Source organism: Atractosteus spatula, assembly GCF_055471065.1.
Source record: "Atractosteus spatula isolate fAtrSpa1 chromosome 10 unlocalized genomic scaffold, fAtrSpa1.hap1 SUPER_10_unloc_10, whole genome shotgun sequence".
Taxonomy (NCBI): Eukaryota; Metazoa; Chordata; class Actinopteri; order Semionotiformes; family Lepisosteidae; genus Atractosteus; species Atractosteus spatula.
In genome coordinates, this window is record NW_028296613.1 from 493,634 (window position 1) to 511,423 (window position 17,790).

Here is a 17,790-nt window from a genome sequence, read left to right on the forward strand (position 1 = left end):
CATTGTTGCCTTCAAAACAAAACAGAGTTAAGTGATGTCCCTTGCCATTTGAACATTAGTCTTAAATGTCTACATTACTCCTCGAGAATTCATACCGGAACCAGCATTGGATACAAACAGGATGAATAACATCTGGAGTATGTATAAACACGGTAGGAGACATTATCTAAGTCTAGGAATTACACATCAGGAAGTTCACTGTCATTATCTGATACCTCTGTGGTAGATATTTGGGGAGAAGTCACTTCCTTTCTTTTGGCATGCTACCCTTGACTCATTCATGCTACCCGGAGTACATCTTGATGTGAGAGTACATCATTCAGAGTACACTGTCAGTCATGACCCAGCTACCCGGCAGTAGTGTTACAATAACAACAGTTCCTGTTCCCAGCCCCCCCGATAAACCACAACACCTGTGTTGGGTATCTGCTAGGGTGGTTTGGAATTTTGTTCCATTAAAGCAAACTCAACTACCTGTACCTCTTCAGGGCTTACTGTTTCTTGGATTTCTATCCAATTCCTTAGTGTGGCACCTGAAGGCATCCACGACCTCAAGTTTGGTCTTATGTCTGGTTCTAGACAGTACAGTGTTAAGTCACCAAGCTGTACTATGGCCTCCTCGGGAACTTGCAGAAAAACTGATTGATTAGGTAGCTGCATTGTGGTAGCTGTATCATGCCTGTCACAAGTCATGGTGACAGTTAAATGTGGTGTGCTGACCAGCCATTTACTTCCCACCTGCTCTTCATGGGGTTCATTAACCTCCCTCTGCTCGTTAGTAGCTTTACACCCTTCATTGGTGAATCGTTTAGACACAGCCAATGGATAGCTTTAGTAGCCATACCCATCTCAAGATTTGGAACCGAATTCAATCTTGGATTGCCTTCTGGGTGAGCTTATGAGCGATGGGGTTAATGTCGCATACTCCTCTACTGAGAAGAGTGGAATCAAGTGGGTTGGGAATTGTGCCGTGGCTAGACTGGCTACAGTGGCACTAAACTCCCTTAACAGGTCTTGTGTCAACATTCTGGCCTGTTGCACACAAGCATAAACCCACTGTATAACACCAACAATCATGTCCACTGGTTGGGGAATAAGGTTTAACCCTGTTGCATAGGAAATTGCCTGTAGGGTTTTCCCTAAGCTTTCCAACTTTTGCTGCTGTCGATACAGTCTGTCACTACCCTCTGGCATCTCTGACACCTGCCTTCTTGGGGCAGTCAGGGTGAGAGTGCCAGTAGCAAACAAACCTACCAGAAATAGCAAATGCACAACAGTGGCAGCAGCAATCACTCCTCCCAAAAGTCTTTTAGGGTGGCTGATCCCAGTCATCTCCTTCTGAGTGACTGTCGCCTTTCTAAGCTGGCGCAGCGTGTACATGGTGTCTTTCTCAGTATGCCATGTGGCATCTTGGGCACCAACATCCTGGAAATCTGGGGAGATCTGACGCAGCTGCTGATGCTGCTCCTCCTTTTCCAGGGCATCTACTTTTTCGATTTGTTCATGCCTGTGCTCTAGGAACCCTGCAGGGTGTGGTGCAGCGGTGGAGCATGCCTGACCCTCGGCTGAGTGGTCATCTGGAGCACCTGAGTGATCTGGGATTGTTATCCCATTCTCACTGTTCAGGTCCACCCTGCACACTTCCTGATTGAGGAATCCCTCTATCGGCATGTATACAATCGTTCGCTGGGCGTGGGTGTAGGACACCTGCTCGCTCCCCCCTTCCCTCGCTAGGGGTTCAGGGAGCTGTCCCAGCACTGGGATAGCTAGTTCACTGTCTTTGAACTTACTATCACTCACCAGGCCCATGTCAGTGCAGGCGGGGATTCTGACATCCCTCTTTGCGATGTTCTGCACTGGCAGGCAGGTGACTTGACCATCCAGCTCCAGTCTGGCTGAACCACTGTTGGTCAGACTCAGACTGACAGACTGAGCTGGTGGCTGTAAGAAAACCGGCTCGGCTTTCATTCCCTGTCCCTTCTGGGGGACTGGGTGTGTTGGCAACCCTGCCGCTGAGGCAGGAACAATCAGGTCAGTCTCACTCACTACCTGGTAGTTGTGAGAAATAATGTTACCTGACTGCAGGTTCCCTGGGTCGCAGCAGAGGGAATCGGCATCTGGGATCAGGTGTGTCCACAGTGCAGTAGTCTCAGCGTCCAGCTGGACCTCCTGTCTAACCTGTGAATGTTGCACCAGGGGCACCTGGCGGTGGCCCTGTGACAGCTGCTCAAGCAGATCCTCACTAATAGAGGACCTCTCAGGGCTAAGGGTGAGGGCTACATCACCAACCTGCTCTCCTGCCATCTGGATCCCTTCCACCACTGCAGGGTGGTGTTCCTGACCCCTCTTGGGTGCCAGGGTGCACAGGGAAAGCTCCTTTTCATCGCCAGGTGGGGAGATCTGCTCCTCTTTAGGGATGTAAAAGGTGTGTGCTTTACCTGGTGGATCAGGCGGCTGCTCGGAGCACCGCTCCTGTGGCATGGAGGCTGTTGGGACCTTGGCCAGGGCACGACTTCCCTGTATATCCGGGGAACAAGAAAATATTTTTATTTCTTGTCCAGAGGGAACAGAAGGAATCTCCGCATAGGCTTCTGTGTTCGGTGGGCACTGTGTGAGCACAGTCTGCCTCTTGGCCCCCCTTTCCTTCTGTACAGAAGGCTTAGGAGCCTTGACCTGTTTCCACACTTTGCCTTTCTGGCGATCCACCAAAGGTTCCACTCTGAGTCGCATACCCTTTTCTTTTTCTACACGTTTGAGCTTGCCGTGTGACATCAAACACCTTTCAACCTCAGTGTCAATCAGTGTCTCACTGGGTAAGACATCTCCCATGGCAGCCTTAAGGTAAAAGCTTCCTGCTTTTCCTCTGTGTTTTACTGCCTGCTCTGTGACTTCAGGGGTGGAGTCAGCACTCGCTTGGGAGTGGCTGACCTCATCCAGGCAGGAACCCTTCCGCTCAATCAGATAGACTGAGGGAGGGAGAGGGGGCAGGTCTCCGCCTCCTCCAGTGGAGAGTATCAGCTCATTCACGCTTCCGGCAGCCTTGGGGAGCGGTAGTCTCTGTCCTAATAAAACTTGTTCAAGCCTGGCCAGGCGGGCGGCTACTGAATCCTTTTGTTCAGCTTTATCTAGCCCTTTCCCTCCCCCAGTGTTCTCATGGCTCTTAGGACGCTGGGTGCGGTCCTGTGTGCCTGCTTTGGAACGGGGCTTAGCCAGCTCAGGAGCCTGTGCTCCTTCGAGCAGGAGGGAGTTAACCCTGCTGGCTCTGACGGCGAACACAGTCGCTTTAGCAGCTTTTTGCTCAGAGCGACTTTGGACATCATACTCCCAGGCTTTCTGCACGAATCTCTTAATATCAGTCATTTTCATGGTCTGTGCATCTGTATGCATTAAGATCATCTTTCTGACTGATGGGTGGAGATTCGCAATGAATAAACCCTTGAAATGTATGTTCTCTTCGCAACCCTCATCATTTCGCCCTGCAAAATAAGTTCGTCTAAGTCTCTCGTAATATTCGCGAGGGGACTCTGCTCTCTCGTGCTTAATGTTAAGAGCGGCGGCTATCGCGGCAGTCGGGTCAATAAACGCACTGTATTCTTCGATAAGTGCATGACAAAGCTGTTCAAAGTCATTACAGACTTCTTTCATCTGCCTAGCCATCCACTCATGTACAGCTCTGCTGGTAGTTTTCCTGACCAGAAACACTTTCTCCTGTTCTGTGGCGTTTGGCAGGTACTGCAGGTTATACCTGAGGTCTTGAATATAACTCTCGATATTATTCTCTGACACTGCAGGGTCAAATCTCTCTATGTCCTTCGTTAGCTCTCTCAGAGAATGGAGATTTATTCTCCTAGCTTCTCCGCTGACGGAGATATGACGGAGATCGTGGTCAGACCTGTCGCTGCTAGAGAGAGTGCTTAATAGCGAATCGAATTCAGACCTTTTAGCAACCATCGTTAAACTTAAAGAGTATTACTTTTAAGTACGAAATCACAGTTTTACCACAGAAAACCACAAGATCAAATATGCAATCAACCCTGTAGATCGCAAAAGATCACAAAACACTCAAGCACTGCTTAAAGAGCAAGGGGAACTTTTTCTTTCGGCTTTCAGCACACTGTATTATCGTGTATGAAACCCGCGGCGTTTTATATTGAATTATTCCGCTTGGTTGATTCATTTCAGTCTTGCCACGCCCACCCAGGGATGCCAAAAATGTAGGAAAACCGGTTCAGGGACGCCAAATATGTAATCATAGTGGCTCTCTGAAGGCACCAGTTCTGTAGGGTTTGGGCATTTACTGAGACAATTATTAATTGTAGCAGTAAATCACAAAGTTGATTCTTTTGATGGCTTTAGAATCCAACCATGCGACATAACTCAAACAACGCGCACACACAGGTACTAATACACGAGGATACATTTATTAATACATAGAATATGCATATAAACCTAACAGATCTTATCGAGAGGGTTATCAGAATACAAAAGGTATATATTCAATCAGTTACGAAGTGTTACACATCAAGAGGACATACGTTCAGTATATCATTCATTTAGACCGTTTCATAAATGAACTTGGTTACAACTTCTACATTAGATACTCAAAACAAGTACATAACTCTTAGGAATTAAATTGATATCAACTGGTTGGGATAGCAATTGAATTCTCGAGCTGTAATGCATTGAAGTTGAATACTCATCCAATCTCTGGGGATTCAGATCTCCAGCGGGCACAAAGAATCAGCTGCAGGCTGTTGCTGTCCAATCCGCGCTCTCTGGCTGTGTGCCAGGCTGTGCTGTGCGGCTTGCGACGGTGCGCTGCTGATGCTCACTGACCAGCTAGTTAGTGTTGGCTTTAACTAGCACAGTTTGTGCACAGGAGAAAAGATGACTGTGGGTCCCAGCAAGTCAGGAAGAGGACCGGTTCGTTCCTGATGAAGCGCTAGTTCTGAATAGTGATTCAGCTGTCCACAGTTCCGACCTGTTGCTGGTTACTCTCTGGCAACCTCCACTCTAGACTCTTAGAACAAAGGAAAGTTCTGGCACTCGGACACACTGGCCGTTCCGTGGTTGTCCGGGCTGAGTCTCAGGATGGTCAGGAGGCGCGCTGCGAGAATGTCCTGCCCTTGGGAGCCTTCTGCTCCTGGGCCGTCCTGCCCTGGAATTCTCCTTTGAATTCCCTTGAATCTTCTGAATCTGAATCTCACAGGCTCTCTGTGTTGCCTGTTTTTACCTGGAGGAACTTCAGCTCGTCGATTGGCTGAAAGTTCCATGGGCATCAGAGTCCCACGTGGGTTACTCGGCCCTACCAGTCCCTGATTGGTTGATTAAGGTGAGATATGAGTCACTTAGTCCTGACACTTAGTAATGCAGTCCAGATGTCCAACTGGCACTCCCTAGACAGATAGGCGCCAATGGATGACCATTGATCATGATAGCCAGGCTTAGCTACTTGCATCCCCCTTTGGGAGCTGTCCTAGGAAACCTTAAATCATCTTGCATGAATAGTTTCTCTGTGGCTGCACCACAGAGATGAACAGAGAAATGGGGCCTCATTTGGGAAGCTCAGAAACACTTAATTCTGCCTTATTATTAAGCCTCGCCGCTACACACTCATCCCCTTCCCGAATACGGATTAAATTATAGGCCCCCCGTAGATCCAGTTTAGTGAAGATCTTGGCCCCATGCACGGACTCAAGTGCTGCCGGGATTAGGGGCAAAGGGTACCGGTTTTTAATAGTGATTTTATTAACTGGCTGTGCTCTGGAATGGGCTACTGCCTTACTCGATCGCGGGGCTCCTGAGGTACAGGACTATGATCTCTTTCTAGAGAAATTCAAGGGTTTTTTTTGTCGTTTCGCAGCTGGTCAAGACTTTCAAGTGGCAGCAGCAGAGACTCCCTGGGATAATGAGGTCCTAATTTTTTTTTTTCCTGCAAGGATTATGTGAAGAAATAAAGGATCGCCTGGTAACTATGCCACAGTCGGGCAGAACCTTGGAGGAAGTGATTTCCCAGGTGTTAGAGTTAGAGTTTAGATTTCGTCAGAGGAATAGAGAAAGGTCTCGGACACAGATTCAAGAGGTTCCTCGGCCACCACCTACCAACACTCTAGACTCAGAGCAACCCATGGAAATTGCCCACGCCTGGTTAACTCCCGAAGAAAGAGAGAGACGCAGACAAGAGGGCTGCTGTATGTACTGTGGAAAATTAGGACACTTTAAAGCTGACTGCCCTGCTTTATGTTCGTCTCTGAGGCGCCTCCCAACTACTCAAGATCCTGGGGTGAGTGACTTGACTCAATCTTCTAAGTGTTCCTCAGGATTGTCTTTTATGTCTACTTTGTTTTGGGGTACTAAACAGATCCCGCTTCTAGCTTTTATTGACTCGGGGGCAGCGGGGAACTTCCTCGACGTCTCCTTAGCTCAACTTTGGAAAATTCCCCTGACCCAGGTGACTCCTCCTCTTCGTGTACTATCTATTGATGGTTCTCCAGTGTCCCCAGGACTTATAAGATGGCGAACTGATCTAATAAGATTTCAAATTGGCGCCACACATGTTGAAGATATCTGGTTTTATCTCATCGAGACCCCATCACATCCTCTTGTACTAGGATTTCCCTGGCTCCAACAGCATAACCCTACCATTTCATGGTCCCGTAGAGAAATTTTAACTTGGGGACCCCAATGTATTGGTAGGTGCTGTCGTCTGCCTGTAAGAGTTGCACTCACGGAAACGCCCTCTTCTGGCGTTCCTACGATACCTCCCCAATATTCTGATCTACAGGAAGCCTTTAATGAGCAAGAGGCCTTGGCTCTCCCACCCCACCGACCCTATGACTGTGCCATAGACCTTTTGCCTGGATCTATTCCTCCTAAGGGCCGTATATTTCCGCTCTCCAATACGGAATCTGAAGCCCTGAAAATATATATACAAGATTCTCTAAAGGCTGGAATTATACGCCCATCTACTTCACCTGCTTGTGCCAGTTTCTTTTTTGTGGAAAAGAAGGATGGTGGGCTCCGTCCCTGTATTGATTATCGGCTGGCCTTGCCTCCTACCCTCAGGATTCACCCTACGTTCCATGTTTCCCTCCTTAAGCCCTTTCGTAGATCCACTCTGTCTAAACCGCAACAAAAACCCCCACCACCTCGTGTAATTGATGGACTTCCTGCCTACACCGTTAATAAGATCTTAGATTCCCGATGGTCTCGTGGATCCCTGCAATACCTAGTGGATTGGGAAGGCTACGGTCCAGAGGAGCGGTCATGGGTAGCGGAAGGAGATATACTGGATTCAAACCTGATCCGGGATTTCCATCAGAATTTCCCTAATCGTCCAGCTAGGGCGTCGGGAGCCGCCCATAGAGAAGGGGGTAATGTTACGATCCCTGCCTCTCGGCAACGAAAGAGGCAGAAGAAGGCGTAGCCTTAGTTCATCAGTCCACCTATCACGGTACGCATTCACCACCACACCTCCGTCTCATCTGGTATTTAAGCATTAGTCTTTCCCTACCTCCTGGCTCAGTATTGGTTTTCCCTTTCGAGCTTCCTGGTTGTGCTTCATCTACACTGTGTTTGTCTTGGTTTTTGGTTTGCGGTTTTTCCCTTCGGACTTCGGCTTTTCGGATCTCGGCTTGGATTGGTACTTTCGCTCTACTTTGGATCACTGGCTACCTCTGGATTCTCGGATTGCTTTACGGACTACGACTTCGGATCACCCTTCGGCTTCGGTACTCGTTCCCTTCGGATATCTTGCTTCCCCTGGACTCTCGGCTCGTTCCTACGATTACGGTTTGCTTACGGATTACGACTCGGATTTGTTCGCTCCTGCAAGTGGGTTCATTCACTGGTTCGGTCCCTATTACCGAACCCTTAACAGAAATATAGAGGTAAAAAAACCCCAATGTCTTCTAGGCCAGTAATTCATCCTCAAAGATGTTTCCAAAGAACACCAGCACGTACTTCACAAAGTATCTAGCAAAGGCGATTGACCTGGACGGGAGCTGGGAAGTGGGTCTGGTCGAGCTGCACTATCTGCATACGCTAAACACGTTTGATCAAGATGAAGATTTTCTGTTCATCAACGATGAGACTACTGTATATGGACACGTACCTTACCTGGAGGGTACTACTGCAACATTGATCAGCTCATGCATGAAATGAAACGTGCTGCGGAAAAATCCAAGTTTTAATAGTTCTGTTAAACCTCTCTATCACACTAACCTGGCCGTAACGAAATGTTCAGTATTGTTCAACATATGTACAATAGTCCTCTAAAGTTATCCGTATAATAGAACTCCAACAATTTATGTATAATGAACATATAATCTTAGATGTATAATTGACATATAACGATATATTAGAATTTCTTTCTAGAGGAATTACGGACCACATTTATATGTCTAAGGTATGTGTTTAATAGAAGTATATACTACATCTTTTGCCCACTGGGCCAATTGCTGTTCACGAACTCCTAGCCCCACTTGTTCCCAGTGGAACCAACCTGGAGCAGCAGAACAGAGGTTTTGTTTCATTATATTGTCTGCTGTTGTAAAACAAGTCATCCCTTAGGGATAAAAACTCTCCCTCGAGTAACGCGTGCCTTCCGTATTTGCTCCATACTCCCAGGGCTCATCTCTCAGCTGAGTGATCAAAAGCTGAGCTCCAAGATTCTGAATTTCATGTTGGGGTACAACAGACCCTGCTGTGAGATTGGGCAGGGGAGAGCTGGTTGTGCTCCTGAACTAGTCCCTCCTCTCTTAGTTATTCCTGTATCACAGTCTATAAACTCCAGCAGTGCCCTATTGCTTTTCTTCCAGTTCCCATATTTTGTTATAAAAACAGCTCTGGTGAGTTAGGTATCTAACTCAAATTTCACAAACTTATCGAAAACGAATTCTGGTACAATTCTTTTTTTACTTGAAGGTCTTTAGCTTAGTTGGCAAGACCTGGGTTCGAGCCTATACAGTGAGGCATGAACTAGGGCGGGAGCGAAAAGGGCACAAGCCCTAGAACCCGAATCCGTTACAATTACGGAAGGACAGAATTATATGGGGATAATTTCGAAAACGCAAATATGAGATACCATAGCGCGGTTTTTTCTCACTCCCTGGTGGAAATGGGCTTCATTATTATGTGTATTCTTGATACATCACAAGGAGGTACTGTTCTCTTTATCGCACGTAGCCCCGAACACCGCGTATGGAGTTTGCGTGAGTGAGGTCAGTACGAGCTCGATCAGACCCAATCTACTGCTTTCATCCAAAACAGCCCTTTATTTGGCTTTAAACTCCACCTGTTACCCCTCACACTCAATGTTTCAGAAAAAGGTTTTAATTTAAGCTTTGCCCAGCAGAGTATTTGAGCAGAGAAAATGAATAGAAGCGCTATTCGCGCCAGTCTAGCACAGTAACCACTAACTCCAATAATAATACAGTAATAATAAAATAAAAATAATAATAATAGCAGGGAAAAAATCCTGGCTTCTGCTTAAAAAAACAACTACTGAAATTGTACATCTCCAACACTAGCTGGAGACTCTGTGTATCCGGGCTCAGCGGTTATATAGGACAGGACTCGGCGAGCTGCAGGTGAAACTCATTGCTCTGCGCTCCCCGTGCGGAATGCGCGTCTCCTCCCTCCAGACTCGTCACACCGCCTTCATACTCTACAGCGAGGGAAAAAAAACTCCCCTTTACTGTCTTCATACATCCCTCTTAAATCCCAGAAACACCGAAACTCCGGGGCGTTTCTGTGAGTCAGTACTGGGTTTTTCTGTTCGAGGTTACAAGCAGAAACAATAAAATCGCTGAAAGCAGGAAGTTATTTCTGCTCTTAGGCATAAACGTGTAAAAATACATTTTCTGATTCCTAAAACCTAATAATATCCATGTAAGTTTCCCTTTTGTTCCCAATGCACATAACTGAATATAAACCAGTCAAGTTCAGGTACTTTTCTGATGTATATGAATACACAAGTTCTGGCGCAGTTCTTACAACAAAGATACTTACATTACGAACTTTTTTTTCATACGAGCTCTTGCCGTTTTTAAATTGAATATTTTGTTTCAATTCGCTAAATCACACGAAACACCAGCAACACTCATCGTAAGCATCTGACCAATCACATTCCTGAATTTTAAAAGTATTTAGTATTTATTTTTAACTTTTTAAAAAAAAATTATATACCTGTTTTACATATTATTGCCATTTTTGGCATATTGTAAGTGGATTGTAACTTCAAATTGATCATTCCTGAGCTTTATAACTGTGTATCATTTCTTTTAACCTTATTTTAATATTTTTTTTAATTATTTTTGCATTTTACAGAACTTTTTAAATATATTGTGAGTATTTTAGCATAATTTTAAAATAGGACTATCATTGCTCCTGACTTTTAAACCTGTATTTCTTCTGACATCTCTCTCTCCACCTGCAGATGAGGAGGGAGGTAGTTGATTTTAAATTGGTTGATTTGGGGGGGAAATGTACATTAATTTCCTTGTGTGTATCACCAGTGGGAAACTTGGCATTTTTGGATGAATTGCAATCTATATTCAGACTGATATAGTAATGACTGGAGATTTAAATAACACATTTGATACATCACACAGGAACAGCATAACATCTAAAATGGCAGAACCCTCTAAATCACTGAAAAAATTCAGGCACATTCATAATCTATAAGATGTTTAGTGGTTACTGTGTCCTGCTACCCTTTCATATTTTTTAGTGTGCACGAATCTGTCCCTCTTCTTTTACTAGTTTTTAAGGAATATTCTGAAATCTCTGATTACAAGATCAAGCCAGAAAAAAATGATGACAATTAGTAGGAAGAAAGATACAGTACAATGTATTGAAAATGTAATATGTTTTAAAGGATTAAAGGTGTAGCGGCGAGGCTTAATAATAAGGCAGAATTAAGTGTTTCTGAGCTTCCCAAATGAGGCCCCATTTCTCTGTTCATCTCTGTGGTGCAGCCACAGAGAGACCATTAGTGCAGGGTGATTTAAGGTTTCCTAGGACAGCTCCCAAAGGGGGATGCACTTAGCTAAGCCTGGCTATCATGATCAATGGTCATCCATTGGCGCCTATCTGTCTAGGGAGTGCCAGATGGACATCTGGACTGCATTCCTAAGTGTCAGGAGTAAGTGACTCATATCTCACCTTGATCAACCAATGGGACTCTGATGCCCATGGAACTTTCAGCCAATCAACGAGCTGAAGTTCCTCCAGGTAAAAACAGGCAACACAGAGAGCCTGGGAGATTCAGTAAGATTCAGGAGGATTCTGTGGACTATTCTAAAGGGAATTCAAAGGAGAATTCCAGGGCAGGACGGCCCAGGAGCAGAAGGCTCCCAAGGGCAGGACATTCTTGCAGCGAGCCTCCTGACCATCCTGAGACTCAGCCCGGACAACCACAGAATGGCCAGTGTGTCCGAGTGCCAGAACTTTGCTTTGTTCTAAGAGTCTAGAGCGGAGGTTGCCAGAGAGTAACCAGAGGATCCACCCGAGGTTAGCACCAGCAGCAAGCCTCGTGAACAGGTCGGAACTGTGGACAGCTGAATCACTATTCAGAACTAGCTCTTCATCAGGAACGAACCGGTCCTCTTCCTGACTTGCTGGGACCCACAGTCATCTTTTCTCCTGTGCGCAAACTTTGCTAGTTAAAGCCAACACTAACTAGCCGGTCAGTGAGCATCAGCAGCGCACCGTCGCAAGCCGCACAGCACAGCCTGGCACACAGCCAGAGAGCGCAGATTGGACAGCAACAGCCTGCAACTGTTTCTTTGAGCCCGCAGGAGATCTGAATCCCCAAAGATTGGATGAGTATTCAACTTCACTGCATTACTGCTCGAGAATTCAATTGTTATCCAAACCAGTTGATATCAATTTAATTCCTAAGAGTTATGTACTTGTTTTGAGTATCTAATGTAGAAGTTATAACCAAGTTCATTTACGAAACGGTCTAAATGAATGATATACTGAACGTATGTCCTCTTGATGTGTAACACTTCGTAACTGATTGAATATATACCTTTTGTATTCTGATAACCCTCTCGATAAGATCTGTTAGGTTTATATGCATATTTTATGTATTAATAAATGTATCCTCGTGTATTAGTACCTGTGTGTGTGCGTTGTTTGAGTTATGTCGCATGGTTGGATTCTAAAGCCATCAAAAGAATCAACTTTGTGATTTACTGCTACAATTAATAATTGTCACAGTAAATGCCCAAACCCTACAGAACTGGTGCCTTCAGAGAGCCACTACATTTACATTTTGGCTACCACAACATTGCAAAGGGAAAAGAAATACTTTATCTACGCAAACTAATTCAACTGAGCTCCTCTAAACAATACAGCCTGAAGAATTGCCAAAGCACAATGTATCAATTTGGGTGACACTGGGGGAAAAGGATCACAACATTGAGGACCACAAGGCTTATTTTCAACAGCAAACTCTGTGCTTGAAAATATTTGACAAAAAAAGGAATATTACACGCACAGAAACCAATATTTACCACTAGGGTAGAATGCAGAATAGAACAGTTGATTGAAGGTTAGTGTAACTCTATAGTGCATCACAGAGGTCAGTCTCTTCCCCCTCATTATGCAGGCTGACTTGTTCACAGTGAACTGTCCTCCAGCGATAGTCAGCTGTAATCACCGACGCAGACATGATGTTAATACTCTGACAGCACCTTGGCTGATTTGGTTAAAGTGTTTTCCCCCTGGTTATAAAAACGTCTCAAAATTCTGACACTGAGGTGTGAGACACAATGTAACAGGCTCTCATAATCCCGAAGTACAATAAATTTTACTGTATTGTTTTTTAAATTTGATCCTGTGAACATTGCATGTCCCTCCTTCCTCATTACCAAAACATCTCAATGTCACCAACAGTATGTACATTTGTAATTACAACACTTCACTGTTGCATTTCTGAGTTGTGACATTGTGAACAGGATTATTCCATGCTGAAAAGAGAAGAAAAGAATCACAACATTTCGGCTGTGGAGCCTTCTTCAGGTGTGAGAAAGACAGGGCAGTAAGCAAAGATAATTTTCTTTTTATCTTTGCTGACTACAGTTTATCTTTGATGACAACATCAAAGACATTAAGTATTTTTTACTGCTAACAGCTCCACATCAACTTCCTTTTATATATAACCTGATCAGATCTCTCAACTCCCAACTCTTCCAGTTTCTCACTTCAGAGAAGGATAAAACATTCAATCATCCTCTACAGAGAAAAACCATCAACACCCCTACCACCTCCACCAATCCTAACCTTGTTGTTACTATACCCTCTGACCTTTCCCTTTCACCCCTTTGCATCCTCAGCTAACATATTTTAAAATTACAATAGACTGTATAGTATTTATGTTTAAAATCAAGGTAAATATGTCAAAATATCAAAATCCAACTGCACAGTGCTATCGTAACAATGCTTGTCAAGTTCTCAAACAAACCTGCATTGTATTTTTAAAATATTTCAGCAGAGGATTCAACTGGAGTATAAATGACGATTCGACGATCATTTTTCTTGGGTGAATATGGTTTTCTGCGGAGTTAAGATGTTGGGCATTATTGGACATTTCCTGGTGATCCTGACACGTGTTTAACACTCGCATTTGTTGCAAATATTAAAATGGCTGTGGTTTCGCTGAGAAATCCAATCGACTTTACATCGCCGAAGAAATTCGTCCCTGGGTGGATTCGAACCACCAACCTTTCGGTTAACAGCCGAACGCGCTAACCGATTGCGCCACAGAGACTGACTTGTAGGTTCTGCTCTCGAATCACAAATTTCCGGTTAAAAAAAAATCTCTTACCGTTTATTTTGCCAGCCGGTAATATTTCTTCTGCACTGATAACCAAGAATTGGATTTCATTTTCCGCAAGCTGTGTGAATTTCATCAAAAATAAGTTTTCCAGAAAGGAAATGAACACATGCATTTAACGAAATCAAGCCCTTTGTGAGTGCCCAAAATGGTACGTTCTGTACTACAAGAAAGGAAGAAATACACGGCTGGGATTTGAATTTCGTTTTTTTTTGTTTAATAAAGAGGCGCTTTAACCAACTAAGCTACGGTGACAGGAGAACCATCACCTTTTACAGCCACTTGGACACACCGCTCTGAGACATCTGCGTTCAGTAAGCGCTGAACTTGCTCTCAGAGCAAATTGCCTCTTTTACATAGCAGCCCCGACACTGAGAAACGAAGAGAACTGGCTTTAATCTGGCATTTTTCATGTCCAATGCGTTTGACATCTCTCAAGGGCGACAGAGTTCTTTTGCGACACTATTTCTTCTTTTTTTTCTTTCTGTACGCTTTGATAAAAACGAAAAATCGTGCAAGGGAAAAATGTACTTTTTTTCATAGAGAAAACGTGCACCAGGAAATGTGTTGAGAAGAAATGATTTAACATGATACGTGACCTAATTTATCGGAGCAATTGCTCACCCAGCAAGGTCTGGAGAGGTTGGAGAGCCTGGTGGATGTGATAATTATACGGTGTTGTGGAAGAAAACAATCTTTCTTTGAATTCTCAATCAATCGGAATTTCAGTGCGAAACATAAACCCCTTGTCATATTTAAAGAGATTATATTTTAAAACTCATAAAAATCAGAAAACACATGTTTCTCACTTTGAAATTTTAGACGGAGCGGTGCATTACTAGTAGCGGCGCTGAGCACACTATGGGGGAATTCAGGCTATGTGAAATGCCAACGGTTTAATAAATAACGCGTCAGATTTCGGATCATAAGATTGTAGGTTCGACTTCTACCTGGCTCGTGTAAATTATATTCAAGCTCCTCAGTAATAGATGTCTATTATGTAATGAACCGCACCTGAAAGCAAACGATGGGTCTGTTTCCTTTGTTTTCCAGCATGAAATAGCAAATCGTTACAAAAAGCACCTGCTAATGTACAATAGCGTTTTTTTTTTCAAATTACATTTTCAGGCTTCAGACACTTTTTAATAAAACAAAAGTGTCCGGAAACTCATTAACTTTCAGGTTTGCTTGAACCTGTATTAAAAAAAGTTATCTGAAACTTCCGGGATTCCATTCTCTGATGCAGCTGTCTCTAAAGTTGGACGTGATGTTTAGCAGATGTGAACGGTGCCTTTTCTCTTGTGTTCAAGGCTATTCGCTGTGTGAGCGCCACACTGCGTGTCCTGTACTGCTCTATTTTGTTTAGATTATCTATGTGGTGTACAGATAGAACTCAACTGCATGGTGTGAATTCCGTGTTCAGGACCAGCAGAACCTGAAAAACCAATAGCTGACACGCAGCTTTCTGATCTGGAATCAGACGCGCTACCGTTGCGCCACGAGGTCACAACTGTCAGCGCCTTTGAATTCCCCAAAGGAGACAAATCAGCTTCACAAAAAAAAAAATCTGTGAAGAGCGCCGCTCTTCCGAAGAGAGTCTCTTCTTCCCAGACCACATTTTATTCTTCCTCTGCAGCTCTTGTGCAGGTGTTGTTCTCAATTACAGATCCAGGAACACTGATTTTTTTTCTATTTTTTTAAATTAAGTACCCCATGGTGCAACGGTAGCACGTCTGACTCTAAATCCCCAAGTTCATTTTCAAAGTATATCGGAGTCAACTGATACTGATCAGATTCTGCTGCTACTGAACCCGCTGTCTTCACCTTAAAGTTCAATTCCCCAAGCCTTCTGACCTTCTATGTCCATCCCTTCTCGTCAAAACTCGTATTTTCACAGGGTACCCTACAGAAATCGCAGTATAGAATGAAAAACTCCAATAGATCTCGGCCGCTGTTGGTGATTTTTCTTTAAAAACAAATAAATCTCCGGAAATTTTACGGAGTGTATCACTTTCACTGAGACCGAGGAGTGTTAAGCTGTACATGAGTCTTTGTGGCTCGGTTGTTAACAAAAAGGGTGGTGGTTTGAGCCCTCCCAGAGACGCTATGAGCCTTTTAATGTACACACCCGTCTCACTTTACCTCCACGGCCGGTCTTGTACCGCAATCAAATACAGAGCCCGCAGGGGACAGTAGGCTCACAAATATAGCTCAATGTGTATATAATGAAGAAGCAGAGGTTAGTTTCTTCACTGCATGTTGCAGAGCCTTACGCAACTAGTACCAACAGCTGGGGTTTGATCCCTGCACGGGCTATTAGTTGAAAGGCCATTGTAAATGACGTGTAAGAGATTTATCGAGCTGGCTTTTATGTTTCACACTAAATTGAGATCTTGAAACCAAATTAGTTAGAAATATGGAACACAACCGTTGTTCCCCAAGAAGGAAAGCTGTTTTGTACTGACGTCACTCCTTTTTATTTAACCCAGATTGTGAAGACAACTCTGCCCTATCAAAGGAAAATGTTACACAAAAGTTGGAAAGCACACTCTGAACCCATCTGTATATTTGATTCCCGCGATCCGTTCAAAGCTGCTTAGTGCTTCGCAAGCAAATCATTTCAGGGAAGAAACTCAGTTTAGTGAACTACTGTTGTATTCTCACTCATTGAATTTGATCTTTGTACTCTCTTTGCATTCTCAGCAATAATATTTCAAAATTACAGTTCGGATTTTTTGGAAAACTTCACAAGCATTATTAGGTTAGGACTGTAAAATTGTTTTTTAATATCTTAATTTTAATATAGATATAACCATACATGTTGTTAAGCATATTGTACTTTTGTCGTACTTTTTAAAACATTTTAGCTGAGGACGCACGGCGACTATTATACCTTGTGATTCATGCAAGACATCTGTAAACGAAGATGTAATTACAATAAAATTGGCAATTAACAGAAAACCACAATTTGTATAATATTATTCCTCGATATCGATGATCAGTTGAAGGATTTGAAGAAACTATCAAAGAAACAGCAGCAATAGCAGATAATTTTGATTTTAAACCTATCTTTACACCTCAATAATCCATGTGTCCTCGAAAAAAGAAAAGACAGGCATGTTTTGAGTCTCATAATTATCCTCTTCTCGATCCAAAAGAAGCGTATACATTTGATTGCTCCCGTGGTATTTTGGATTTTCTTACGAAGATTTCACGAAGTATTGCCAGGATCTATATTTAGCGTTCGGTAGCGATAACACTGCTGATATTGATTGAGTAAAAATGTGCGATGTATTGACACCTTTATCTGAAGTGAGAAGTCCTCGAACGCCGCTTATGAAGTCTTGGGATTCAAACCAAGAAATACTTTTTGTTTTCCCACCCAAAATGCTGCTATTGCATTACACATTATATGAACATTACCAGTTTTGGTAGCTTCTGGGTGCGATTTTCCAAAACTGAAACTAATTACAAAATTATTTAAGATGAACCATGTCCAAAAATTGTAAATCATGACTAATTTTAATATCAACTGAAATTACTACAGAAAAAAAGATTTAACCGAAACATTCATAAGGCTATGCAAGCCTAAAAAGTAGAACAATTAATTTCATATAACTTTTATTTTTTTTAGAAATGGGCTCACACAGCTGAAGACACTAACGTTTCTCTCCGCTAGAGTACGTGAATAACAGTTTAACCCAGAATGTTTGTAATTGTGATTTTGTTAAAATGCAACAAATCGTCTATCAGCAGTAAGAAATTATTAAGAAAGTAAGAAATTGTTTTATTTCATAAACTGTAAGACGTGAAGAGAGTTTACAGTTCGTATCCTTCGTTTTGTCTTTTAACTTAAGCGTTCAGGATCCAAGCCCATGTGCGGACGGTTGTGTTTCTTGAATCTCTTGTAATCATCAAAAGTCGTTGTTTAGTCTTCATTTTTT

The 17,790-nt window shown here is 43.4% G+C and overlaps 1 non-coding gene across 1 annotated transcript; it reads right to left on the bottom strand.

The window, feature by feature from the left end:
- Nucleotides 1-13,706: 13,706 nt before the first annotated feature.
- Nucleotides 13,707-13,780, bottom strand: trnan-guu (transfer RNA asparagine (anticodon GUU)). Its single transcript has one exon. It is a non-coding gene; the product is annotated as a tRNA-Asn (tRNA).
- Between the last annotated feature and the right edge of the window lie 4,010 nt (nt 13,781-17,790).